At 43.3% G+C, this 27,734-nt stretch overlaps 1 protein-coding gene across 3 annotated transcripts in view; it reads right to left on the bottom strand.

Moving 5' to 3' along the window:
• LOC128822736 (transportin-1-like) overlaps positions 1 to 27,239 on the bottom strand; it is a 174,811-nt gene extending 147,572 nt beyond the window's left edge. For all 3 annotated transcript variants that reach the window (XM_054004547.1, XM_054004548.1, XM_054004549.1), the window contains exon 1: positions 27,217 to 27,239. The gene's annotated coding sequence lies outside the window, so the exon portion shown is untranslated. The remainder of the gene's footprint in view (positions 1 to 27,216) is intronic.
• Positions 27,240 to 27,734: the final 495 nt, after the last annotated feature.

Below are 27,734 nucleotides of genomic sequence, written 5' to 3'. Positions count from 1 at the left end.
GAATGTGAGCCTCTACTATTAGTGGGGACATCAAAAAGCTTTAGACAATCATCCTCCAGGGTAGGTTCCTCCTTGGGCTACATACGGGATTCTTTACCACTGGGAACTACTCAGCATATATAGAAATCAAAGCAGGTACCTGTCCTCTGTCCTGGTTCCAGCCAAGATCAGCAGGAGGGGGCGTGGCCAAGACATTGTGTTATTCATTACCACCTTACATCATTGCTAGAGGTAGGCAAAAGGGACTCTCTCAACTTCTGAGAAGGGCGTCCCTTTCAAATAGAACAAAGCGTGGTGGGGTAGGGAACCAGTCAGCCATTGTTCGTTGTCTCAGGGTCTGTGGTGAACATTTTTGCATGTGAATCATTCCCTTTTTGCATACTTTAATTATTAACATTGTTGCTGTTACTTTTCAGTTTTTTATCTCATTGTTTTTTCTAGTAAATTGTTCATATCTCAACCTGTGACCTTTGACTTTTGTGCCTCTAATTCTCTTCTCTGGCCACCTGCAGGGGGAAGGGGGGGGGGGGAAGAGGGGAGAGGAAGCGAGCAGCAGTGTGGTTTGGAAAGTCTCGGTGTGAGAACTTAATTGGGGAGTACCATTCCTAAGCCATGGCAGCCTTATTTGGTGCCCAATGTGCAGCACAAAGGGTTGAGATAGATTGGGCATTGTAATGGGCTGCCCAGGGAGATGGCAGAGTCACCGTCCCTGGAGCTGTTTAAGAAAAGACTGGATATGGCACTTAGTCCCATGGTCTAGTTGAAAAGGTGGTGTTAGGTCATAGGTTGGACCTGATGATCTCAAAGGTCTTTTCCAACCTAGTTGGTTTGTGATTCTGTAAATTCTCCTTGGAATAGAGGGTGATGGCTGGGTTTCTGATATAGTGAGGCCTGGCAAATTTACTACATTGGACCACTGCCACGAACACTCCAAGGCAAGAGCTACATACTATGGTAGAAGCAACAACTGCCTGGCTGGAAACACACCCTGTAAACCATGCCACTGCTCAAAACACTATCTTAGGCCTTGAGAAACACATTTTGTGGTGACATGGTACCCCAGAGAGAATCAAATCAGACAATGGGACTCATTTTCAAAATAACCTTATAAAGTCTTGGGCAAAGAAACATGGTATTGAGTGGATATATCCCATCCCTTATCACCCACAAGCCTCTGGAAAGACTGAGAGGTATAATGGATTGTTGAAGACTATGTTAAGAGCATTAGATAATGGGGTGTGGAAGCATTGGGATACAAATTTAGCAGAAGCCACTTGGCTGGTCAACACTAGGGGATCTGCTAACTGCCCTGGTTCTGCCCACACAAAACCCCTACACACTGAGAGAAGATAAGGTCCCCATATTATGCATATGTAAGTGGCTGGGGAAGCTGGTGTGGATTTCTACTCCCATGACAAATGGCAATCCCATTTGTGGGATTGTCTTTGCCCAAGGACCAGGGTGTAATTTGTTGGGTAATGCAGAAGGATGGGGAGACCCGGTGTGTGCCTCAAGGCAATTTAACCTTGGGGGAAAAATAATCTGCGTGAGTTTTATGCTGCAGGAAGTAAAGTAGCAGGGATGACATGAACTGATGAAGAATAAATTTTGTGAGGAGCAAGGAGAATGTGATAACAACCCAAACCGAGCTGGTGCCAGTGCCCAATGATCACTTGTGGTGCTTCTCCTGTCCTGACCACCCATCCTGATGGACTGGAGCCCAAGTCATGGATCTGGAGGGGTGGGAAAAGCCCATGAAAAGGGAAAACAATATCTATCTGTGAAAGGACAGGGGATAATAATTAATGAAAATGTACAAATCTCTATGTTGGATACAGAGATGGTTTAAGGATGTAGTTTAAGTTGTATGTGTAGGTAATAAGGGATTCCAGTAATGAGAAATAAATACAAAGGATCAGCTAGACGATAAATATATATATATATAAAAAATTATGTGAGTTCTGAGTATGATGCAAATGCTATGGAATAATGGGTAGAGACTGTATTGAGTCCTGCTGACCTGGAGTTCACTTCCCCCTAGCAGCCCTCACAGGGTTGCACTTTGCATTAGGAGCTGTAAAGGTGTTGATAACACACCAGTGTTTTGACTACTGCTGAGCAGCACTGGCACAGCATCAGCACTGTCTCTCAGCATTCCCTCCCCATCAAGGGGCTGGGGGTAAGCAAAATCCTGTGTGGGGACACAACTAGACCAGCTGACCCAAACTGACCAAAGGGTATTCCATACCATATGATGTCAGCTCAGATATAAAAGCTAAGGGAGAGAGGAGGAACCGGAGGGTATTCATTATTCTACAACATTTACCTTCCAGAGCAACCACTACACGTGCTGAAGCCCTGTTTCCTGGGAAGTGTCTGAATATTGCTCGCTAATGGAAAAAGAGAATAAACCCTTTTTTTCCCTTTGCTTATGCATGCACAAATTTTCGCTTCTTTTGCTTTAGTAAACTGCCTTATCTCAACCTACAAGTTGTTTTTTATCTTATTTTCTCTCCTCTGTCCCACCAGGGTGTAATAGAGCAGCTTGGTGGGCACCTGGCTTCCAGCCAAGGTCAACCCACTAAACTACTAAAGGCCATGTCTTCAAGGGGAGCCTAGTGATGAAGTCTTCTTGCTCCAGCTACAGGATACATTGCACTTGCAGGCTCTTGTCCTACTGAGAGACTTCACCCTGACATCTGCTGGGAAATGAGCATGGAGAGCTGTAGGCAATCCAAGAGACTCCTGGAATGCATGGAGGATAACTTCTTGAACCAAGTAATAGACAGCCCTACCAGAGGGGATCTGATGGTCACCAATGTAAGTGAACTAATTGGGGATGTCACGACTGGAGGCAGCCTGGGCTGCAGTGATCATGCACTGGTGGAGTTCGTAGTCCCGAGGGACAAGGGTCACATAAAGAGGAAAGTTAGGCCCCTGAACTTTAAGAAAGCAAATTTCCAGCTCTTCAAGGAGAAAGTCAGTAGGATCCCCTGGGAGACTGCCCTCAGAGACAAGGGAGTGGAACAGAGCTAGCAGATTTTTAAGGACATCTTCCATGGAGTAAAAGACCTAGTGAACCCCAGGGACAAGAAATCAGGCAAGGAAAGCAAGATGCCAGCATGGCTGAGTTGACCTGGTGGTCAAACTAAAGAGCAAGAAGTAAATGCACAGGCAGTGGAAGAAGAGACAGGTACAATCAGAAGAGTCTAGGGATGCAGTCCAGTTATGAAGGGATATAGTGAGGAAGGCCAAGGCAAACCTGGAGCTGAACTTGGAAAGGGGCACAAAGAATAACAAGGAAGGGCTTCTACAGGTATATCAGCCAGAAAAGGAAAGCCAAAGGTTTACTCTCCCCTCAATAAACAAGGCCAGCAAACTGATAACCACAGACAAGAAGGCTGACATATTCAACAACTTTTGTCTCAGTCTTCAATGGCAACCTCTCTTCCCACACCTCTCAAGTGGGTGGACAGAAAAATGGAAACTGGGGAAGCAAAGTCCCTCCAACTGTAAGTGAAGATCAGGTTCATGTCTACCTGAGGAACCTTAATATACATGTCTATGGAATCCAATGAGATGCATCCCAGAGTTCTGAGGGAACTGGCTGATGTAGTTGCCAAGCCACTCTCCATGAAAAGTCATGGCTTCCCCTCTGTACCCGAGAAGATCATGGAACAGATCCTCCTAGAAGCTCTGCTAAGGCATATGGAGGACAGGGAGGTGATTCGGGACAACCAGCACAGCTTCACCAAGGTCAAAAACTCCCTCACCAACCTGTGGCCTTCTACAACGGAGTGACTACATCAGTGGACAAGGGAAGGGCTACAGATGTCATTTATCTGGACTTCTGTAAAGCCTTTGACACGGTCCTCCACAACATCCTTCTCACTAAATTGAAAAGAGACATGTATTTGATGGATGGACTGTTTGGTGGATGAGGAATTTGTTAGTCACATCCAGAGGGTAGTGATCAATAGCTCAGAGTCCCAGTGGACATCGCTGACAAGTGGTGTCCCTCAGGGGTCCATAATTGGGACCAGTGCTATTCAATGTCTTCATCAATGACAGACAGTGGGATCGAGTGCATCCTCAGGAAGTCTGCAGATGACACCAAGCTGAGTGGTGCAATTGACACACCTGAAGGATAGGATGCCATCCAGAAGGACCTGGACAAGCTCAAGAAGTGGGCCCATGGGAACCTCATCAGGTTCAACAAGGCCAAGTGCAAGGTACTGCACCTGGGTTGGGGCAGCCCTCAGTATCGATACAGGCAGAGCGATGAACAGATTGAGAGCAGCACCAAGGAAATTGACTTTGGAGATGCTGGTGGATGGAAGGCTGGACATGAGCTGGCAATATGCACTGGCAGCCCAGAAAGGCAATTGTATCCTGGGCTGCATTCAAAGCAGCGTGACCAGCCAGTCAAGAGAGGGGATTTTGCCCCTCTGATCTTGAGACCCCTCCTGGAGTACTGCATCCAGCTCTGGGGCCCCCAACACAGGAAGGACATGGACCTGTTGGAGCAAGTCCAGATGAGCCCAAGTTGATTAGAGGGATAGAGCACCTCTCCTATGTGGAAAGGCTGAGGGAGTTGGGGTCATTTAGCCTGGGAAGAAAAAGCTTCATAGTGACCTTATTGCAGTTTTCAAGTACCTAAAAGGGCTACAAGAAACCGGGAAAGGACTTTTTACAAGGGCATGGAGTGATAGGATAAGGAAGAATGGCTCCAAACTGAAAGAGGGTAGGTTTACACTGGAGATTAGTAAGAAATTCTTTACTGTGAGGGTGGTGAGGCCCTGGCACAGGTTGCCCAGAGAAGCTGTGGCTGCCCATCCCTGGAAGTGTTTAACACCAGGATGGATTGGGCTTTGAGCAACCTGGTCTAGTGAAAGTTGTCCTTGCCCATGTGGGGGAGGTTGGAACTAGATGATCTTTATAGTCCCTTCCAACCCAAACCTTTCTATGATTCTATGCACTTACAGTGTCTGGTTAAAAAAACAAAAATAGTACATGACAGTATAATTCTTACTGTGTTCTTAGTTTTTACTTTCTTCACTCATTTCTACCACTGTTTTTTGAAAAAGCAGTCTTACAACTACATCTATAATACCATCTTTGAAGCAGCATTGAATGAGTGTAAAGGAATGCACAAAGTAAAGCTATATTACTTTTTCTACACAGAGAGATTGCTGTTGTGTAGATAAACAATCAGGTAAAATTTCTTGGTGATTAATGCAGCCTTAAACAATAGAATAGACATTACAAGCACTACCAGTCCCCATAGCAATTATTTTATCTCATTTTCTTTCAAATGCAGCATTTTATGTGATGCCTAAAGATTTTTTCCTTTATATCTGTAACTTTATAGATTTTAATATATAGCTATATAGATTTTAATATAGCTATATAGATTTTAATATATAGCTGTATAATTTCTAACTCTTTGTCGCTTTAGCATAGTAGCTGCACTTTCCCACATATTATGCTAGCTTATTGGAATTCTGTTTAGTCTTGCTTTTTAGGCTAGCAAGAACACCGTTTTCCACTAGAACTTAGAAGACAACAAGAAAGCCCCTGGAATAACTCCAGTGGGGCAGAACCTGGGGGGAATTTACCTAACCAACTGCTCTTCTAATTGGATAATATTTGCTAGATATACTATTTACCTGATCTTATAAAATTGTACTAATCTAATTCCAGGTGCAGTTTTCTCCATATTGTGTACTGGAAAGCTTTCAAGTAAATACTTGCTTTTATATTATCATTTTAACACTGTTTGGAAAAGTTCTGTGTTCTTTCCAGGCAACATATGCCAAAAGAAGAAATGTTAAAAAACAAAAATTAAATTAAAAGTAATTATTAATTCAGTTTTGAAAATCCACATAAACCTAAGGAATCTGAACACATAAAAATATAACTTAATGAGGAATTTCAATGTAATTTTTACTTGAGTTGTAAGTTTTCAATATTCTAGGCATTTAAATACTCTAATGTAGGTTTGTGAAATATATCAGAATTGTATTCGAATCAGAGAGGATCCCTAACTGTGACTATAGTCTAAATAGCTAGAGATGTTAAATAATTTCCTTAAAATGTGACCAATAATGCAACTAATAAAGAACAAATGCTTCAAAGTTTTTAAAGGGTTGTGGTTTTTTCTTCCCCAAAGGTAAAAGAAATGTAAATAGTGGGGAAAATCTAATTTTAAATAATTAAATTTACTTTAAATGCACAGGTCATTTAAGAATGTTAAGGCTATTTTAATAAAAACCTGTTGCAAATACCTTTACCATCTCTACTAAACAAATTTGATGGCATTTCACACATCATCTTAGTGTTAAAATAATAGTGCAACCACTACGTGAAACTTAAAGCTATGAAGAGTTGAAACCACATTGACAGCTTAAATCATCTACAGACAAGAGAACAATTTCTCACTCCTATACAACAGTTGTTATATATTATCATGATTCAGAATCTGGGCTTTTTTTTCCTGCTAGTGGTTCTACAGTTTTCACCTCAAGGCTAAATTTACTGACCAGCAGCATTACAACATACTTTTTGGCCTTTCTCAGATTTTATGTAGAAATTCTCCTTTGGTGCAATGTTCACAGATGCCTTGAATCTCTCTCATAGTTCTCATTCTCCTTCTATCTGCCTCTTGTAGACCATTTATCTTTTATTTTGTAATTCAGTTGTAAGCCATATGCAAAAAAGACTGATGCTTTTTTACACTTGCCTAATGTGTTAGAGCTTTAATTCAGATGTAGAGCTTCTGGGCACTACTGCAATTTAAATATTAACTAAAAAAATATTATACTCAATTGCAAAAAGGTTTGAGCTATTTTCTGCATGACATAGCAGCCAATCTTTTTTTTTTTTAGTTCTTGGGGGCTTTATTTTTCTATTTTTTAATTCTTTTAAATCATCTTCAATAACAATTTTGAGAATTTGACAACGCACTAGATTAAAAATTACACCTCTAAATTAAAAATCTCTTTTGCAAAACTTGGTCTTACCATCATAGCATACCAATACAAATAATATGAAAGTTTTAGGAGACTCCCTTCTGAAGGGAACAGAAGGTACCATATGCAGATCAGACCCACTCCTTAAGGAAGTCTGCTGCCTCCCTGGGGCATTAAAGATGTGAAGAGAAAGCTTCCTACCCTGTACAGCCCTCAGATTATTATCCAGTATTGATTTTTCAGGTAGGCAACAATGAGGTTGCAACAAGAAGTCTGAGGGCCATCAAGAGAGACTTCAGGGCATTGAGATGACTGGTTAAGGGATCAGAGGCACAAGTAGTGTTCTCCTCTATCCTTCCAGTCACAAGGAATAATGAAGGAAGAATCAGGAAGAGCCAGCAACTCAATACCTGGCACCGAGTGTGGTGTCACTGGCAGAACTTTGGGGGTCCTTGATCATGGGTCAGTCTATACAACACCAGGCCTGCTGGGTTCACCTGTCTCAAAGGGAGAAAAGGATCTTTGCACAGGAGTTAGCAGGGCTCATTGAAAGAGCTTTAAACAGTCTTTGAAGGAGGAAAGGGATAAAACCAAGCTTGCTACAGGTAAGCTGGGGGAAGGGGGGGGGGAGGCATGTGACTGAGGGGTGTGCTAGCAAGGTCCTTTGCTCTGCCATCTCAGTGGAGGTAGGGAATGGAGATCTATGTGGCAGCAAAGACACAGGGGTTATTGATTTATCAGAAACTATGGAAGTGCCTGAAAAGAATCACATGGGAATGAGGGCTTCTCCCCCTAAAACGATGGCCAGATCGATAGCCCAGCTGAAGTGCACGTACACCAATGCATGTAGCATGGACAACAAACAGGAGGAGCAACAAACATTGCACAGCTGGAAAACACTATGATATAGTTGCCATCATGGAGACATGGTGGGATGACTTACACAACTGGAATGCTACAATGGATGCCTATAAACTCTTCAGAAGGGACAGGCAAGGCAAGAGAGGCAGCAGGGTAGCCCCTGTGTGTTAGGGAATGTTTTGACTGTCTAGAGCTTGCCAGTGGTGATGAAAGGGTCAAGTGTTTATGGGTAAGGATCAGGGGTGTGGCCAGCAAGGCAGATATCCTGGTGGGAGTTTGTTACAGACCACTCAACCAGCATGAGGAGGCAGATAAAATATTCTATAAGCAGCTAGGAGATTCTCATGGGGGATTTCAACTTACCAGATGTGATAAACTGTGGTAACTTGTTTGTTCATCAAAAGAATTGGAATATTAAAGGAGGAAATATAAAATTAAAGTATGAGGGACTAGCTTGCTTGTTAGGAGATAGGGGAAGCATCTGTGAAGTTGGGAAACAGCAACTTGTGGGTTTTACTAAAAAAGGACAATAAAGAAGCAACTGCTACAAACCGCAAGGCTACAGGCATATTGCAAGGCTATAGACATATTGCAAAATGCAAGATCACAAGTATGATTAATCACCATATAGGGAGTTTTTCTTAGCTTTTCTTGCAGACACAGGCTAAGGACATTGGGGGATGGCCGGAGCTGATTATGAAATCAGCGACCACCAGGCAACGGCCACCAGACACGTAGGAGTGCTCCGGGTACGCCCATCACTGTCCGGAGCCGATTGTGAAACCAACGATCACCTGCCTCGACACAACGCAGAGACGATGCAGAGGGATGCTCAAGCTACGCCCATCGTCCTCAAGCTACGCCCACCGCTATCGCAAGAGACACGAATGAAGAAACCTCCAAGAAACTATAAAAGAGACTGAATAAGGGGGTGAGGTGTGGGGCACTGCAGTGTGGGACACTGCAGGAGGGGCGGCTTGGAGACCCCTACCCACCCAGCGCTGTTTTTGCTTGCTACTGCTTGCTGTAATTAATAAAATTCTAATTGACCTTAAAAAGGCTGAATCAAATTATTCGCCTCAATTTGTCACAATTTGGTGCCGTGACTCGGATAAAGGAAACCCGGGAGGGAGGCCCCACTAGGGTGAGGCGCCCCACCGCCTTTTTGCGGTGGCCCTAGCGGGGGGCTTCCTCCTTGGGCCTTTACCGATGAACCTAAAACTCAGTAGCAAGCAAAGTTACCCCCGTTAATCTTTGTGCATGAAGAACCGCGGAAGAGTGAACACGCAGGAAGCGTAAGTAGCCCCCGGTGGGTGGTGGGCCTCTTTTTTCCAGGGTTGAGTGACGTAGGAGGGGGAGAGCTGCACCCCCTCGGCGTTGAGTTACCCTCGGTGGGGAGGCCCCTGGGTTAGGAGGAGAGCAAGTGGGCCTAACCCAGATGTGGAGGTGGACTGCGTCAAAGTTCCTGGGGCGGGGGATCCCCGGAGAAACTTCCCCAAGATTCAGCTTACTAATTTGGTATAAGTGTGTGTGCTCGGTGGGCCCCGTACAAGCGGGCTCCGGAGTGCGTGTGAAAGGGACAAAGCCTCGACCCCGGAAACGGGGTCATTAAGAGTCGTTTAGGGGTGTGTAGTTCCGGGGTGAGTGAGGTGAGTGAGAAGACACACAGGGCGAAGCCCCGGTCGAGAAACGGAGGCGCCAGAAAGACGTGAGTAGTCCGGTCCGCCCGGTCGCTCGGTCAGGGGTGGGAGTCCTGGAGTGCAGCGAATGCGAATGTGTGTGTGAGAGGGGAACTGGCAGCTCAGATTCCCCAAGTGAGTGTTGACCCCATAGTAGTGCGTTTCCCATATCCGGCGACGGAGTGGGCCACAAATTGGGGGAAGCGACTGTCGTATTGTTTGTGTTGAGTGTGAGAAGGCACTCTAGAAGATGGGTCAGAGAAAAAGTAAATCTGCTGAACCCATGGGTGGGAGAATCTCGGTAAAATTTCCTCAGATCCCAGAGGAAAGTCCACTAGGCTTAATGGTAAAGTATTGGGATGCCTTTCCTTCTAGAAAAGGAAAAGATAAGGTTAAAATGATCCATTATTGTATGGAAATTTGGGGAGGTAAGCAAATAAGGGGAGACCAACTATATTGGCCCATATTTGGGTCGTCTGAGGATTGGATGAGTTGTTGCGAGAGGCTCAAAAGGTGTATGTTAGGAGAGAAGATGAGAGTTTTAAAAAGCAGTCTAAAATCATGTTGGCAGCAGTAAGGGAAGGACAACAGAATCCCCAAAGAAGAACTGGAGGTCAGTCCAGAGGTCAGACTGACACCCAGCGAAGTCGGTTTGAAGGGAAGTCGAGAGGTGGAGAGAGCATTGTCTGTTTCTATTGTGGGAAGAAGGGACACATGAGGAGAGAGTGTCGGCAGAGGATTGCTGATGAGGAACAGTTCAAAGAAGATTAGGGGGGTCAGGGGCTCTATCTGCTGGGGACCAAGAAAACAGCAGAGCCCCTGGTAAAACTAAAAATAGGTCCCCAGCAACAAGAATATGAGTTCCTTGTGGACTCAGGAGCGGAAAGATCGACCATTCAGACCCTTCCCCAAGGGTGTAAGGTTTCACCTGAAATAGTACAGGTGATTGGGGCCAAAGGAGAACCCTTTGGAGTACCTGTAATTAAAGATGTACTTTTAGAGAGTGATTCTAAATTAGGAATTGGGTCATTTTTATTAGTTCCAGAAGCTGATTATAATCTATTAGGGAGAGATTTGATGGTCAAGTTGGGGATAGGGATAGAGGCAAAAAAGGGAGAACTAACAGTAAAACTATATCCTCTCCGGGCTGAAGACGAGAAAAAGATTAACCCAGAAGTCTGGTATACCCCTGACAGTGTGGGGAAATTAAATATTGAACCCTTTGAGGTAACTATCAGGAACCCAGAAATCCCTGTCAGGATTCGGCAATATCCCATACCCAAGGAGGGGAGGGAACGACTAAAAAAAGAAATAAAGAGACTTTTGGAAAAGGGACTTTTAGAACCCTGCATGTCCCCTTTCAATACCCCCATCCTGCCGGTAAAGAAACCGAATGGCAGTTACAGATTGGTGCATGATTTGTGGGAAATCAATAAAAGAACAGTTGAAAGATTCCCGGTCGTAGCCAATCCACATACTATTTTAAGCCAACTTGGCCCAGAAAACCAGTGGTATAGTGTAATAGATCTTAAAGATGCTTTTTGGGCCTGTCCCCTTAAGGAAACTTCTAGAGATTATTTTGCTTTTGAATGGGAAGACCCGGATACACATAGAAAACAACAATTGAGGTGGACAGTCCTTCCCCAGGGGTTTACCGAATCCCCAAATTTGTTTGGGCAAGCTCTGGAACAAATATTGGCAGAATATTCACAGGGGGAGGGGACTGTGCTTCTACAATACGTAGATGATTTATTAATTGCAGGGAAAGAAGAAGAAAAAGTAAGGGAAGAAACTATAAAACTCCTAAATTATTTAAGCCTTAAGGGACTCAAAGTTTCAAAGTCGAAATTACAGTTCGTGGAAGAGGAAGTTAAGTACCTCAGACACTGGCTGACTCAGGGGACTAAGAAATTGGATACTGATAGAGTCCAAGGAATACTTTCCCTGGAAGCTCCAAAAACTAAAAGGCAGGTTTGACAGTTACTGAGACTTTTTGGGTATTGCAGACAACGGATTGAAAATTTTAGTGGGAAAGTTAAATTTCTGTATGAAAAATTAACAACAGACGGGCTATTAAAATGGAGCTCCGAGGAGGAGACCCGGTTAAAATCATTAAAAAAACTGAATTGGTCAATGCCCGGTTCTCAGCCTCCTGGATCTAAAAAGACCATTCTTTTTATTCATTAATGTCAATGAAGGGGTGGCATACGGGGTGTTAGCCCAGGAATGGGCTGGAGGAAAGAAACCAGTGGCATATCTTTCAAAGCTTCTCGACCCTGTTAGTCGAGGGTGGCCTACCTGTCTGCAATCGATAGTGGCTGCGGCCCTTTTGGTAGAAGAAGCAGGAAAAATAACTTTTGGGAGTGAAGTGAAGGCTCTATCTCCTCATAACATCCGTGGAGTACTACAACAAAAGGCGGATAAATGGATAACAGATGCCAGACTCCTAAAGTATGAAGGCATCCTAATTTCTTCTCCTAGGTTAAGTATTGAAACCACAAGCTTACAAAATCCAGCTCAGTTTCTATATGGGGAACCAGTTGTGGGACTAACTCATGATTGTCTTTTGCAAATAGAGGAACAAACAAAAATAAGACCAGATCTCGAAGAGGAGGAATTAGAAGAAGGATATCAATATTATGTAGATGGAGCCTCTCGGGTCCTTGAAGGGAAAAGGAAATCTGGATATGCTCTTGTGGATGGGTAGATTATTAAGAAAATAGAATCTGGTCCTCTTAGTCCCAGCTGGTCAGCACAAGCATGTGAATTGTATGCAGTACTCAGAGCTTTAGAACTACTAAAAGGAAAGGTTGGGACCATTTATACTGACTCAAAATATGCTTATGGGATGGTTCATACATTTGGTAAAATTTGGGAAGAAAGGGGACTTATCAATTCACAGGGAAAGGGGTTGATACATGGGGAATTAATTTGGAAAGTGCTCCAGGCCTTGAGAGGTCTGGAAAGAATAGCTATTGTTCATGTAAAAGGACATCAAGTGGGGATGGGAAACTCAGTACGGGGAAATAACTTAGCCGACCAGGAGGCAAAAAAGGCAGCTCTAATGAGTTTAAAACCATATAAGGGGGGGGGTCACACGAAGGGAAGATTGCTCCACTTGTGGAGCTGACTTAGAGGAAGAACCATGTTGGGCTTGTTGGGATGCATACGGAATTGATTCGATAGAGTGCGCCTGTAAAGACCCCCAAGAGAAACATTGCCGGTTCCATGGACCCATTAACCATGTGTTAGCCTTCACGGTACAGGAAAAACAAAAACTAAACCAAATGGGGGTGAAGGAAAAAAAGGGAGGCAAGTGGATACTACCAGATGGGCGAGAGGTACTCCCAAAAGGAATGGCAATGAGGGTCCTGCAAGCAATCCATGAGAAAACCCACTGGGGAACTCAAGCCCTGGTTGACCAATTTGCAATTAAATATATGTGCATAGGGGTCTATAATCTTGCAAAACAGGTAACCCAACAATGTTTAACCTGTCAAAGAATAAATAAACAACAATTAAGAGAAAAACCAATGGGCGGAAGGGAACTGGCACAATGACCCTTTTCACATATACAAATAGATTTTACAGAATTACCAAAAGTGGGGAGGTAAAAATATCTATTGGTACTGGTAGACCACTTAACCCATTATGTGGAAGCTTATCCTACGGCCCGAGCTACTTCGAACACTGTGGTAAAAGTATTATTAGAGCAAATTATCCCCCGGTATGGATTAATTGAGTGTTTAGACTCGGACCGGGGACCCCATTTCACCTCTAAAATTGCAAAAGATGTCCTGACAGCTTTGGGGACTCAATGGAAATATCACACCCCATGGCATCCACAGAGCTCAGGGAGGGTGGAAAGGATGAATGGAAAAATAAAAAAAAAAAAAAAACTCACAAAGTTAATGCTGGAAACAAAAATGTCATGGGTTAAGTGCCTACCTCTTGCCTTATTGAACATTCGAACTCAACCCCGAACTGATGTGGAAATCTACCCATTTGAAATGCTATTTGGAATGCCTTATGATATGGAAGCCCCCACAGATCACCCCTGCCTAAAAGATTCTCATATTAAATTTTACATCACCCAAATTATGAGCAGAAGGCAGGAATTGAGGAAGAAAGGAGTGTTGGCACAGAGACCACCTCTGGATATCACAATCCATAAGATAAAACCAGGGGATCAAGTACTTATTAAGTCTTGGAAGGAAGATTCCTTAACTCCATGCTGGGAAGGTCCTTTTCTTGTTTTGCTTACCACAAAAACGGCAGTCAGGACGGCCGAAAAGGGGTGGACTCACGCCAGCCGAGTGAAAGGCCCGGTTGCCACAAATAACCAGTGGAGAGTGACTAGCCAGCCTGGGAACTTGAAAGCGACTCTTAAGAAAAACTAATGAACTCTGTGGACATTATCCAAATCAACCATAAGGGGGAGCAAAAGGGATACAATTACAAACTAGCTGAAGACTATATAGTGATTTGTAATAAGGAAGGTTGTGGAGATTGTTATCCTTTTGTGTGCTTTATATGTAAAATTTGCCAAGAACGGTGGTGGGTCCATTGCCAGAGGGGAAGACCACCAATTGGGGTTTGTACTGAGTGCTATAAAACTCAGGGAAAACTAACTGAAACTGTGCTAAGGATAGGAGAATTGGAAAATCGGTGGGTCAGTTTTGGATCTGAGTGGTGGGAAATATTTACCAAGGGAGTATACCCTGAGTATTCTTGTTTCCATACTAACGAGCCCACTCCATTTGCTGCTCAGATAATAAAAGGGTGTTGTCGAAAGGAACTGAAGGGTATTCCTTGCAACCCACCTCTGGTCAAAGATAAGAACTGGGAACAGTACAAGGCTAGGCAGGAGCGGAAAAGGGGACACTCAGGCGAGTACCGCTGCTGCCGAGAAGATGGTTTACCTCGCGGCTCGAAGTACCCGAGTCGGCGAGCGAGGCAGAGAGGAAAAGGCCAAGCCCCCTCTAAGTGGAACAATGCTGAAATGCTCCAACTACTGCCAGCCGAGTACTAGGATCCCTCAAAGGACCAGTCTAAGTGCCTCCGAAACACCAAGGGAGCAGCAAGCCAAAAAGGGGAAAACAGGATATTACAAAACAAAAACAAGGCTAGGACTCCACCCTTATTGGCGAATTATTAGCTTTCTATTGCTCTGTCCTAGTCGTGTTTCTAGTCAGGACAATGCTGAATGGCTGTGGTCCCAAGCTTTTACGGAATGCCATAATTCACACTATTCACCCTATTGTTGCCTTAGGAATAAGTCATGAAAAGTCAGTATTATACCCCTCAGAACATAGGGTATGGGCCTGGAAAAAGCAAGGGAAATGGCAAACCATTAACCTAGAGCCTTGCATCGCTCGGGAACAGCAGGGATTTATCTGTGAGACTAATTTAATTAGCACTCAAGACGTATGCCTTGTCACTGACCAAGGCATTTGCCACTTTGAAATCCGCCCAGATCCCAACCCACGAACTGTATTAGTGTATATAGGTAATGGCTGTGTGTGTTTAAGGACTGTGTGTGATGTTATAGAAATTGATAAGAACAAGGTCTCCTTATTTACTAGAAATCATTCCAATTTCTGTATTTGCAACTTTATCGAAGTTACTGGGTGCGACTTTAAATACTCAGCACCAGTTGTATCCCACCAATTAATAAAATCAAACTACACAATATACAACAAATTACCACCCACACCCATTGGAATGAATTTAACCCTGGTTAAACAATTAATGAAACACCAAGATCTAATCAAAATTATAAAAGAAATTCACAAGAATGGGCAGAAAACTCTCGTAACTGTCCATCATGACATAACTGAAATAGAGTCCTGCAAAGAGTAAAAAAGGATGCAAGCCATAACTGGTGGGATGCACTATTCGGATGGTCACCAACTGCAACTGGGATCATGAACACTTTAAGTCACCCCATTATAGTTTTACTAATTTTAGTCGCTATGAGTTTAATAATGTCTGTTTTAACGCTCATATGGAATTGGAGGATGCTGCAACGTGTGGCTACTCTGACTTCACTCTTTAGAACTCAGGGAATCCTGCTGAAAGAGAACTGTCCTGAGGTAGAAGACACTTTACTTCTAGCCTACGAAGCAGCAAAGCGATTTGATGAACAAAATGGTAAAAGAGAAAATGGGGGATTGTGATAAACTGTGGTAACTTGTTTGTTCATCAAAAGAATTGGAATATTAAAGGAGGAAATATAAAATTAAAGTATGAGGGACTAGCTTGCTTGTTAGGAGATAGGGGAAGCATCTGTGAAGTTGGGAAACAGCAACTTGTGGGTTTTACTAAAAAAGGACAATAAAGAAGCAACTGCTACAAACCGCAAGGCTACAGGCATATTGCAAGGCTATAGACATATTGCAAAACGCAAGATCACAAGTATAATTAATCACCATATAGGGAGCTTTTCTTAGCTTTTCTTGCAGACACAGGCTAAGGACATTAGGGGATGGCCGGAGCTGATTATGAAATCAGCGACCACCAGGCAACGGCCACCAGACACGTAGGAGTGCTCCGGGTACGCCCATCACTGTCCGGAGCCGATTGTGAAACCAACGATCACCTGCCTCGACACAACGCAGAGACGATGCAGAGGGATGCTCAAGCTACGCCCATCGTCCTCAAGCTATGCCCACCGCTATTGCAAGAGACACGAATGAAGAAACCTCCAAGAAACTATAAAAGAGACTGAATAAGGGGGTGAGGTGTGGGGCACTGCAGTGTGGGACACTGCAGGAGGGGCGGCTTGGAGACCCCTACCCACCCAGCGCTGTTTTTGCTTGCTACTGCTTGCTGTAATTAATAAAATTCTAATTGACCTTAAAAAGGCTGAATCAAATTATTCGCCTCAATTTATCACACCAGACATCTGCTGGAAATACAACACATCAAAGAGAAAACAGTCCAGGAGGTTCCTGGAGTGTGCAGAACATAACTTCTTGACACAATGAAAGCCAACTAGGGAACTGTCACCTTGGACTTCCAAAGGACAGACTTTGGCCTGTTTAAGGGCCTGGTTAACAGAGGCCCTCAGGAGGAAGCCCTGAAGGGCAAAGGGGTCCAGGAAATGCTTTCTGACCTGCTATGCAACTTATAATCACAAGTCTATGGGGCCAGATGGGATCCACCCAAGAGTACTGAGGGAGCTGGCAGAAGGGCTCACCAAGTCACCTGCATTAATTTACCAGCAGTCCTGGTTAACCAGGGGGGTTTCAGGTGACTAGAGGTGAGCAAATATGATGCCAATCTACAAGGTTGGCCAAAAGGAGCATCTGGGGAACAACAAGCCTGTCAGCCTGACCTCAGTGCCAGGGAAGGTCATGGAGCAGATCATCTTGAGTGCAATCATTCAACACATACAGGACAATCAGGGGATCAGTCCCAGCCAGCATGGGTTTAGGAGGGGCAGGTCGTGCTTGACCAACCTGATCTCCTATGACCAGGTGACCTACCTAGTGGATGAGGGAAAGACTGGGGATGTGGTCTATCAGCTTCAGTAAAGCCTTTGACACTCCCACAGCATCCTCCTGAAGAAGCTGCAGCACATGGCTTGGATGGGAATACTCTTTGCTGGGTTAAGATCTGGCTGGATGGCCAGGCCCAGAAAGCAGTGGTGAACAGTGCTACATCCAGCTGGGGCCAGTCACTAGTGGGGTTCCCCAGGGCTCAGTATTGGGGCCAGTTCTGTTTACTATCTTTATCAATGATCTTGATGAGGGGATTGAGTGCACCCTCAGTAAGTTTGCAGACAACGACAAGTTGAGCTGGAAAAGGAGGTTGTATTCAGGTGGGGGTTGAACTGTTCTCTTAAGCAAGTGAAAGGACAAGAGGAAACAGTCTCAAGTTGTGCCAGGGGAGGTTTACACTGGTGTCCTGGTTTTGCATGGGAGACATTTATGGAAGTGATGCAAAGCTTTTACCCACTAGAAAACTGTAAACGCCTCTGTGAAAAACACATGTTAAAGACAAAAGAAACGTGGGAACTTCCTCTTCCGGCCGGCAGAGAGGTAACACGGCTGGGCGGCCCCTGCAACAGGGCTGGACCCCCCCCCCCCCCCCCATCGGTGGCCAGGCAGGGGAGGGGAGGCCACGGAGCCGGGCCAGGCCATGGCTGCGATTGCTAACATCTGACTGCTTGCTACAGCCCTGCCCCTCCCAGCCTGGGGCCCGGCTGGGCCCGCTGGGCCCCGGGAGCAGCCCCATGAGCAGCAATTCCACCACCACGGAGATTCGCCCGCAACCACTGGGCAGGGGGAAGGAGAAGCCACCCACCCCCCCATTTCCCGGCATGCTGCTGCGGAGTTCTGGCCTGGCTGATTAGATCCTAGCCGCCCCTCCTAGCAGCAGCAGTTTCTCGGCAAGCTGCCGGCCAGAGTCAGGTGACCATCTGCAGGCCCCAGGCGAGATGTTAACTCTTTCAGTGCTTCAATCCTCCCTTGAGTGAGAAAAAGGAACAAGATGCAAGCATGTAAAGGAGCAACATGAAGACATAGAGATCAGTGAAGAAGAAGTCAAGTCCCAAATGGGAGGGATGAGCAGATGCTTTAATTTTGGGGCTGAAATCCTCTTGTAAAGCTATGGAGAAAGACTCTTTTTCCCTATAATGCATGAAGGTATGGGGAGATGAAAGTGTTCAAATTGTAGATATCGAGCAAAGGCCTCCATGATAAAGTAAGCAGATGTTAAAGTAGCTGTAATCTACGAGAAGTTTGAACAGAGAGAGAGGGAGAAGAGTGAAGACCCTGTGCTCCCAGGAAGAGAAGAAGACCTCTGTTCCCAGAGATGAAGATGATTTTAGAGATAGATAATGAGAACTTTTGCCTTTGAACAGCTCATTTTTAAAACTGTACCCCATAAGTTGACATGGCCCATAAACACAGCTGTGGGAAAAGCTTGTGGAAAATGGGAGGGACTTTACAATTGCAGATTTCCCCAGGCAGCTGCTATTTGTGAGAGAGCCACGAGAGAACTGTTTTTTTCTTGTGAAGTCTCCATAACATGAACAAGAGGGACTTCTCTCCCTAAGTGAACTGAAGAAAGACTATTTTAGAGGTGGTAAACTGTCCTAGATTGCAAGGCAATGTGTATTCTATTTCCCATCTGTTAGAGGTGTGGTAGTTATCTTCTGTTAATTGGGCAGTTTTCTTTATCTCTTCCACAAACCAATCCTCCCTCCGGGGAGACATCTGCTGTTAATGGGCCATTGAGTGTCACTGCAGGACTGATAAAAATTACATCATCCCATTGTGAGATGCTCCACCCAGGGGGAGGAGCCAAGCATTCCTAACTGGATATAATCTGAGATTTTGGGACACCAGAACAGCCTTTCCACTGGATTCCCAGAGGAATAGCTGCCTTTTCCACTGGATATTCAGAGGAAGACTACACCCTTCTACAGGATCACTGCTCCAACAGAACCACATCTGCCACTCCAGAAAGACTACAGCCACAATTCCAATTGGACTGCTACCAACACCCTGGCCAACAGGGTGTCAGGTCGTATTCTGACTGTCAGTGTTGTTTTGTATTACTGCATTGTTTATTTTATTTTTTTATTTTCTTCCCTAATAAAGAACTGTTATTCCTGCTCCCATATCTTTGCCTGAGAGCCACTCTTAATTTCAAATTTATAACAATTTGGAGGGAAGGGATTTACAGTTTCCAGTTCAGGGGAGGCTCCTGCCTTCCTTAGCAGACACCTGTCTTTTCAAACCAAGACATAAACTGACTGAAATTTTAGGTTTTGTTTCTTTATAATGTCAGTGGGAAGAAAAGGTTGTGGGGAGAGAAGAAGTGTTCTGAAAGTTTTGTTCTGATTTTTATTACTCTTTTAGTTACTGTTAATAAATTTTTCTTTATACCGTTTTAAAGTTTTGAGCCTGTTTTGCCTTTCTCCTAATCCTACTTCACAGCAAGAAGTGAGTGCACTGGTGATTGGCCAACACTGAAACCCACCACACTCATTGGTGTGCCGCCTGGGAAATCTCAAAATTGGCAAAATCTCAAATTGGGAAACCCAAACCACTACAATTGGATATTAGGAAAAAGGGTTATCAAGCATTGGAACAGGCTGCCCAGGAAAGTGGTGGAGTCACCACTCCTGGAGGGATTCAAAGATGTGTAGATGTGACACTTAGGGACACAGTTTAGTGGTAGGCTTGGCAGTGTTAGGTTTACAGTTGAACTTGATGATCTTAAAAGGTCTTTTCCAACTTAAATGAATCCATGATTCTAAGAAAGTTGTTCAGCATGGTTAAGACCAACACTGAGTTTTAGTATTTCTTCATAATTTCAAAATTGAACTTCAAAGTGTAACTGAGGAAAGCAGAGTTCAGTCCCACACATACTCATGACTAAATTAGCACAATATCAAAGAACATCTGTAAAATAACCAGTGTGACAACAGTGTTATGAATTTTATTACCTTAAATTAATATCCTCTTATGGAGGACCCAAGGATTAAATGGCAATGAAAATATTACATTCTATATGACCACTTTGTTAAATTTCCTTTGACCTTGAGGTATCTCTTGTAATCTGCACAGAAGATGCTACAAGGGATGTTCCAGGGCCCAAAATCACATACTATAGCATATTTTCTAGAATTTCTTCTAATAGATGTCATGTTTTATCAAAGATATCAAATTCTTCTATACTGGGCAATTTCTGAAATGAACATCTCACTTCCTTATTTATCACTTTGTCACCAAATCTCTCAATTCTAACACTTCATTCTTTCTGCTATAAACCTTAGATAAAACAAGAGTATCAAGAAAACTGGATGAAAAATATAAATTAATTCTCACTGCTGCCAAATTGATAAATCTTATTTTCTATTATTGTTTTCCCTACATGTAAAAATCTAAATATCATCTGGTTTTTTTGTGAAAATACAAACTCAAATAATGAATAACTCACAGGCCAGCTTTTAAAATTTCTATCATAGTATAAACTCAACTTGTATAACCTCAGATAATTTAGGATATAGTTATTTGTTTTCAAGGGTATTCTCTTTCTCTAAAAGTTCAAGAAATAAGTGTGGCAAATAAAGTTTTAAAGAACCCTTAGGTCCAATGGTCCAATTAAATCTGCAGTACTGCTGAACTTGGAAACATCCTGAAATATTGTTGGAGTTTAGAATTTTTCCTTTTTTTTTTTTTTTTCCTTTCTTTCTCTCGGGGAATTTTCTCCTGTTTGTTGCCTAGGAGATGGTGGCGATGGGCACTTAAGAGGAAGAGGAGATGTGCTGGGGGAAGGAGCAGGGGCAGGCGTACAGTTGGTTTCCCTCTCGGCTGGGGAATTTTCTCTTGGGAGGGGCAGGGATGCTGCAAGATTTTGGCTGGAGGGTGAGGGGATGGGCTTGGCTCCTCGCTCTCAGATCAGAGAGGAGATGGCCAGGCTACAGTTGCTGTAGGAAGAATTCGCTGCCACCGCGGAGCTCTGTCTTTTACTGCTTCTCCTACCGTGAGCGAGGCTTTGCTCATAAGAGTGGCTGTTGAACTGGGATCTTATCAACACCCGATCTCACTGGAAAGGACCCTCGCCATCTACTCGGATATCTTAGGGGAAAACCTGGGACCCCTCCTCCACAAGACTGTCTCAATGCCTCCCGGCTGTTTGCAGGACCCCAGATGCCGCTGCCCAGCCCCGCTGATTTTCTGCCACTGCTTTGGGTTTCTTGCTACACTTTAACCCAACACCCCGTGTCCGCTTAACCCCCACGGCTCTTGCTGCAGCTGCAGAGATTCTGCTACATTTTGTTTGCCACCCCAGGTGTGCCCGCATCTGCTGTTCCAGCCTGCTGCTCCGAAGTTCCTGCTACAGTCCATTTCATGACCTGGAGGGGCACTGAGACCAGGTCCCCGTCCCCCCCCTCCCACGAGTTTGCAAAGGAAGCCCCTTTTCTCTCTCTCTCTCTCTCCCACTGACTGAGTCACCATTACCTATGTGGAGAGGAGGCTGCGCTCATGCCGCAGCGCCCCCTGCAGCTGAGGGGGAATCATCACACTTGCCCTGCCGAGCCGGGAGCCAACATCACCCCTGCTGGCCATGACCATAACTACACCAAAGGGAAAAGCACTTGACAGCCCAGAGAAGGCTGTTGTCAGGTCTGTTTTTTTTGTTTATTGTTGCTGATGTTGTTGTTGTCGTTTGTTTGCCTTGTTATAGATATATATATATATATACTAGTAAAGAACTGTTATTTGTTTTCCCATATCTTTGACTGAAAGCCCTGTAATTTCAAAGTTATAATAATTCAGAGGGAAGGAGGTCACATTTTCCATTCCAAGGGAGGTTCTCACCTTCCTTGGCAGACACCTGTCCTTTAAGCCAGGACAAATATGCTTATCCAAAGCAAGACCTACCAAAAGACCCTCAAAAGGCAGCCTCTGCTATCTTATTTGCTTATTTTTTAAAAACAGAGAGAGTTCCACCCCAGTGGATCTAAGATTATCAAAACCTCACTATGCTCCATTTGCCCTCTTACATAGCATAAAAGAAACAAAGCAACGGCAGTAATCTCAATGCCTGTCATTTTTTAATCTCATGTCCAGATATAAAAGTCCATAATTTTAAATGGAAAACTATTAAAGCATAGAACTTCATATATTATATTCATTTTTTCTTATCTAAAAGAAAGCTGTCTCATTTTTGAAACACATTGTACAACTATTAATGAGAGATTGAACTCAGTAGTGGTTACATGCAAGATTCTCCTCTGTCTCAAAATTCCCTTCTCAGTATCACCTTTTCCAATCCACATCTAAAGGATTACAAATATAAGTAGCAAACAAAACAAGGTGTGTCTTGAAATGTACACTCTAAATGAAGGAAGCTGTGAAAATACCACCAATTGTGCTTTATTTAATTTTTGTTTGCTATTTTGATTCTGTGCAATTACCAAGAAATTAAGAGAATCATTAGAATGGAGAGTGCCTAACCTAAAATATGCTTCCTTGCTAAACTGAAAGATATATTATAAATTGCAAAATATATTACAAGTACTCATTGGCTCAGAGAACAACTGTAATAGGGTATTCTCCAGAAGCAAAACTGTGTATTACCCAGTTTTTAGTCAAGAAATATAAGACTTCTTATAGTATTTTCTACAGATAGGAGGACTTGGGAAGGGAAGATATCTAAAGATGTTTGGTAATGTGACCAAATGACCAACTGGATTTTTACATATCAAATGTTAAAGGATTTTTAAATAAACAGATATTTGAAGATGTGACACCCAAATACACACATCTGCACTGTGCAAGAGAGAAACACAAAACCATAATTTTTTTAACCAATCATTTCCTCTCATCACTTTGTCTACCTTAATTCCTTTTCCATGGAGCTCCAACAGCATGTCTCTTCAGACTCATGTTTTCAACCTAGTCTCTCACAAAAGAGTGAAGAACATAATTACATGATTAGAGTGTTCTTGTTAATGCAATTGGTTCCCATGTGCTCAAAAGGTTCATTCAAACCTGATCTTCTTTCTTTTTAACTGCTTATGGAACTGAGTCAATAACTGAAACTTTCACCTCTTATGTCAATTCCACTTGCCTACATTACACCTAACAGAACGCAGTAAAATCCCTCCTGATTTTCAGGCAGATAGCTCAGGGCTTGACTGCGCAAGAAAGTTATATCAGTTTAGCTTAAACTTGCTTATATGCTAATTTTCAAAATCCTGTATGGAACAATTTCTTTAAATTTAAGGCTGGCTTATGTTTTTTTTTTTTTCTTTTTTAAGGAATGGACTCAAGCTCAGCTGATGTGAAGCAGACTGAAATAAAGGTGTCTATTTGGACTTTTGCATTGATTTAGCTTATTTGGTTTAAAAATCAGACCTGTGCTTTTTATTCTCCAATGAGAATTACTCTTGTCTCTCCACAGTTGTCTGCTACTGACTTTCCTTGTTTCTCTATAAGAAAGGTGGCCAAACTATAGTGCACATACCACTCATGTCTGCTTTGTGATATGCTCAATGATGAACTGAGCCATGGCTCCTGGCTCTCACTGCTTTTACACAGGCAGCAGAGTAACTACCTACTAAGTCCTATAAAGGCTCTGTAAACACAGTTAGGAACTCCTGCAGCCACCATCTGCATTCAACAACAATGAACACTTCCGCTGCCTCCAGGCAGACCTGCGCTTCTAGTTCAGGATATAGAAAGAGGGCTAAAACATGGTGAAGTAGGAAGACCAGGATTAGGGTGATGGCATACACACAAGGGTAACTAAGGTTCCACTTTGTACTTGCTGGAAGTGAAGATTCAGGATTTGGACATGTGCAAGGGGAAAAGATGTGGCTGACGTGAAGAATTAGAGTAAACTTCTGCAGATGCATTAATGGATGGGGAAGATGAGTATGAGCATTGGACTGCAATCCTAGCTTGCAAGACAAGAACATCCAGTAGGAAAGCTGGGAGCAGAAAAGCCATAGATGAGATTCTGGTTTTGTGTGGATAGAAAGACATGTTACTCTGGATGCCAGAAGTTACTAATGATGATCATATACCTCCTAACTAGGTTTGGAAGCCCCTGGTCTGTGCTACCTCACCATAATTTCTGCAAGTATTTCCTTTTTGGTTTCTAAGAGAGTAAGAGTTTCCTTGCATCTTTGTACCTACTTACCTACTATTTTCTATTCTCCAAAAAACATTTTATCTTGCCTTTTCCTCTGCCATTATATTTAGCATCAATCAATTATTTAAACCAATTCCCTTAATGGCAACTTCTACATAAGCAGCATATTTTGAATGTTTAAGGGGTTGCACAATGGCTTGTAGAAAATGTTATATAAAATTAAATTATTTAACAGAGGAATAATTTAACAGTAACTTTATCCTCAAGGCTCAAAACCCCCACATTTTCTTAACACGTTAATTTTCTTTGACTAAAAATGTACATATACACAAACAAGATTTCAAAGCATTTAGTACACAGAAAATTAACAGTGATCTTTTTAATTGATTAAGTTACACTCTGGAATCTGGTCTGGAAAGGGAAAACTGAAGGCTAAAAGTGATGTTTGGAAATTTATTTCTATAGCATTAAAAGATGCCACATTCCATGGCCTCCATGTGCACATCCATAAACAGATTATTATGTACACTGATTTATCATGTATATGATAGATCACATATATAAACCAAACAACACTGGGTCTACACAAATATATATCTACCAATTAAATATTTTTAAAATAAAATTTCAATATGAATTACAGCCCTGATCCTGAGCCCCTATAGCTTCTGTATATTATACACATAAATACATATTCATTTTTTCAATCATCATATAGATATGAAATCTATCAAAATATATATAAAACCTATCTGAGCTATCCAAATCAAACTATTAAAGAATTTAAAGAAGTGGAATAGGTGACAAAAATATTCTGTTACATGTATTTGAATGTTCAAAGAATCTGGAACTGAATTAACTAGTAAAATTCATTTCTGTGGTCAAATCTACTAAAAGTTGCAACATAATTAACACATGAAAATAATGGTAAAAAACAGTCCTAGCCCTTTCAAAAAAAAAAAAAAAGCAATGAAAAATCCTCCCCCTGTTGCATATCACTGACACAATTCTACTGACAATGCATTGATTGGTGCAGAAGTTTCACAAACCTGTGGTCCAAACTTTTATGACAGTGACAATGCTGAGTCTACAAAAGGAGATCTTTATCAATTAAACATTTAAAAAATAAAATCTCAGTATTCATTTTAGCCTTGATCTTCAGACCATACAGATTCTGAATATCAGCTTTTATGAAGAAGGCTTATATCTGGCCTTCTGCCACTCTCCTTTGTAGCTATAGCATCTTGGCATGCCCAAAGTGGAAACAGGAATTAAATTTGATTGAATTAAACTCTATTCCAGATCTGCCAGTCTGCTGAACAGCTCTGTGTGTACCTATCACCTGATTATAAGATAACTCAGTCCCTGGTGTTGCTCCGATTTACAACATGAACCTAAAATTAAGCACGTATATTGGTTCTCTTGAATATCTGCATGCAAGCACTCCTAAACTGCAATCTAAATAAATATACTAGAAAAACATATGCCGGATAATCCAATAAGTCTACATTCATAAACCCACCATTAATGTTACTTTTACCTTCTTGCCACAAGGCATGCTTAGCTCAATTTAGCAGTTGTGCTTACATTTATATCAATTTCAGAAGTCTCTGAAGTCTGTGTCACTGCCTATATCCAATGGTAAAAATGGTCCTTAGTCAATATTAATTCTAACCAGAGCCTTCCACCTTTAAGACAGCGTAAACTGCTTTTTAACCCTGTTTTTGCAAGATCATAATTATCCCTTTGCATTATAGTGCTTTGAGTATAAGCTAACTAGATATTTTCACAGAATGGATCAGGTTGGAAGGGACCACAGTGGGTCATCTAGTCCCACCCCCCTGCTCAAGCAGAGTCATCCTAGAGCACATGGCTCAGGACTGCATCCAGACAGTTCTTGAATATCTCCAGTGAGGGAGACTCCACAACTTCTCCAGGCAATCTGTTCCAGTACATGGTCACCCACACAGTAAAGAAGTTCTTCCTCAAGAAAAAATTTGAACAAATACACTCTAAAGTAATAATGATCATATAAAAACTATTCTTCCCAACCGTGAGCAGCTTTCCTCCATCCTCCCACATATAACACCAAAATAACTACAGTTCACACAGCAGATTCAAAGTGAGGACTTTTAGAAACAGACCACAAACGGTTATTTTTACACACAGATTAGATTCTTCATTAGAAACATAAGCTCACTTTGCAATTCTAACAGAGGCTCCTTGTATGATCTTGGGCATACAATTTTTTTTTTCTGTTTAATTGCTCACAAATTAACGTTTTGTTCAACGACTGTTGTAAGGATTTACTAATATCTGGGAAATATTTAAATACCACATTAAGGACTACTTAAACAGCCAAGAAGGCAAGCAAACAAGTTATGAACCTGTGGTGGCCAGAGTGCATAGCAGAACAAACCTCACAGTAGGAAGATCTCTTGGGTCCTGAGTGCAAATTCAAGGGAGTGGAATTACCTTCACAGCAAGGAAATAAAGAGCTTGAAGACTGAGCAAACCATTTATGCCAACCCCAAAAGGCGTTTGTGGCTTTTGTACAGTCACTCCACAAAGGCTTTACGAGTTCCACCAGCTACTTCCATTAAGCACCTAAACTAACAAGCTCCCCAAGGAAGCAAACAAAAAGTACAAAACAATTACGGAATTTCACTCCTTTCGAATATTTCTTAGAAAAAAAAAAAATGGAAACCCACCTAGCCAGACCTGGTTAGCAGGGACCCTATACACCGCAGAAAAAAAAAAAAAAAAAAAAAAAAAAGGCAGGAAATATGGACACTTTCTTATATTCCCCAGGTGACTTTCACCGCAAGGCTGCGGGGACGACCCCAGCTGTAGCTCTGGGAGGAGCCGCGGGAGCTGGAGAGGTGGGTGGATGCCCGGTCCTCCCCCACCATCCAATCCATCCGGACGAGACGACACAGCCCGCCAACGACAGCGGGAAGAGAGGGAGCAGCCTAGGTCTGGGCCCAGCTACCCAACCGGCCCGACTGCCGCCCGTAGGCATGCAGGCAGCGGCTGCCGGAGGTGGGACGTCCCAGCCCGCCCCTCGTAGCCCAAACACCTACCCACACCATCCCAGACCCCGACGGCAGAGAAGTGGCGAGGGAGCGAAGCAGCCAGTCCTCTGCCTCCGCAGCTCAGTGACAAAACCCACTAGGGCTTCTGAAATGGCTGAACAAAGGGAACCTCGCTCCGTTGCCACCACCCCTCCGATTGGCCGGGGCGGGGCCCGCCGCGCGGTGCAGGGCGGGGCGCAACTGGCTGGTCACCGTGGCAACGGCGGCCTAGTCTAGGGCCCGTGGCCTCGGGTGTGATAGAGATGGCAGTGAAATGGCCGCCCGGCCCCACGCAGCCTTTCAGCCCCGGTCCCCGCCCTCAGCTTCTCCCGGGCTCCCACTTGTGCGGAAAATCATGCTATGAAAAGCCGGTGTTCATAAAGGAGACAGAGTAGTCCTGCAACTTTATTCGAATAAAGGGAGAGTCCACTGGGGCATAACCCTGTGGGGTTTCTCTCTCGAGGCTTCAGAAAACGCAGCTTCCTTTTATTCTAAACTCCCGACCGCATGTCTTCCTTTCCCCATTC

This window comes from Vidua macroura (genome assembly GCF_024509145.1).
Source record: "Vidua macroura isolate BioBank_ID:100142 chromosome W unlocalized genomic scaffold, ASM2450914v1 whyW_random_scaffold_38, whole genome shotgun sequence".
Classification (NCBI taxonomy): domain Eukaryota; kingdom Metazoa; phylum Chordata; class Aves; order Passeriformes; family Viduidae; genus Vidua; species Vidua macroura.
Note: the sequence above shows the minus strand (reverse complement) of the source record. Positions and strands in the feature narration are given on the sequence as shown.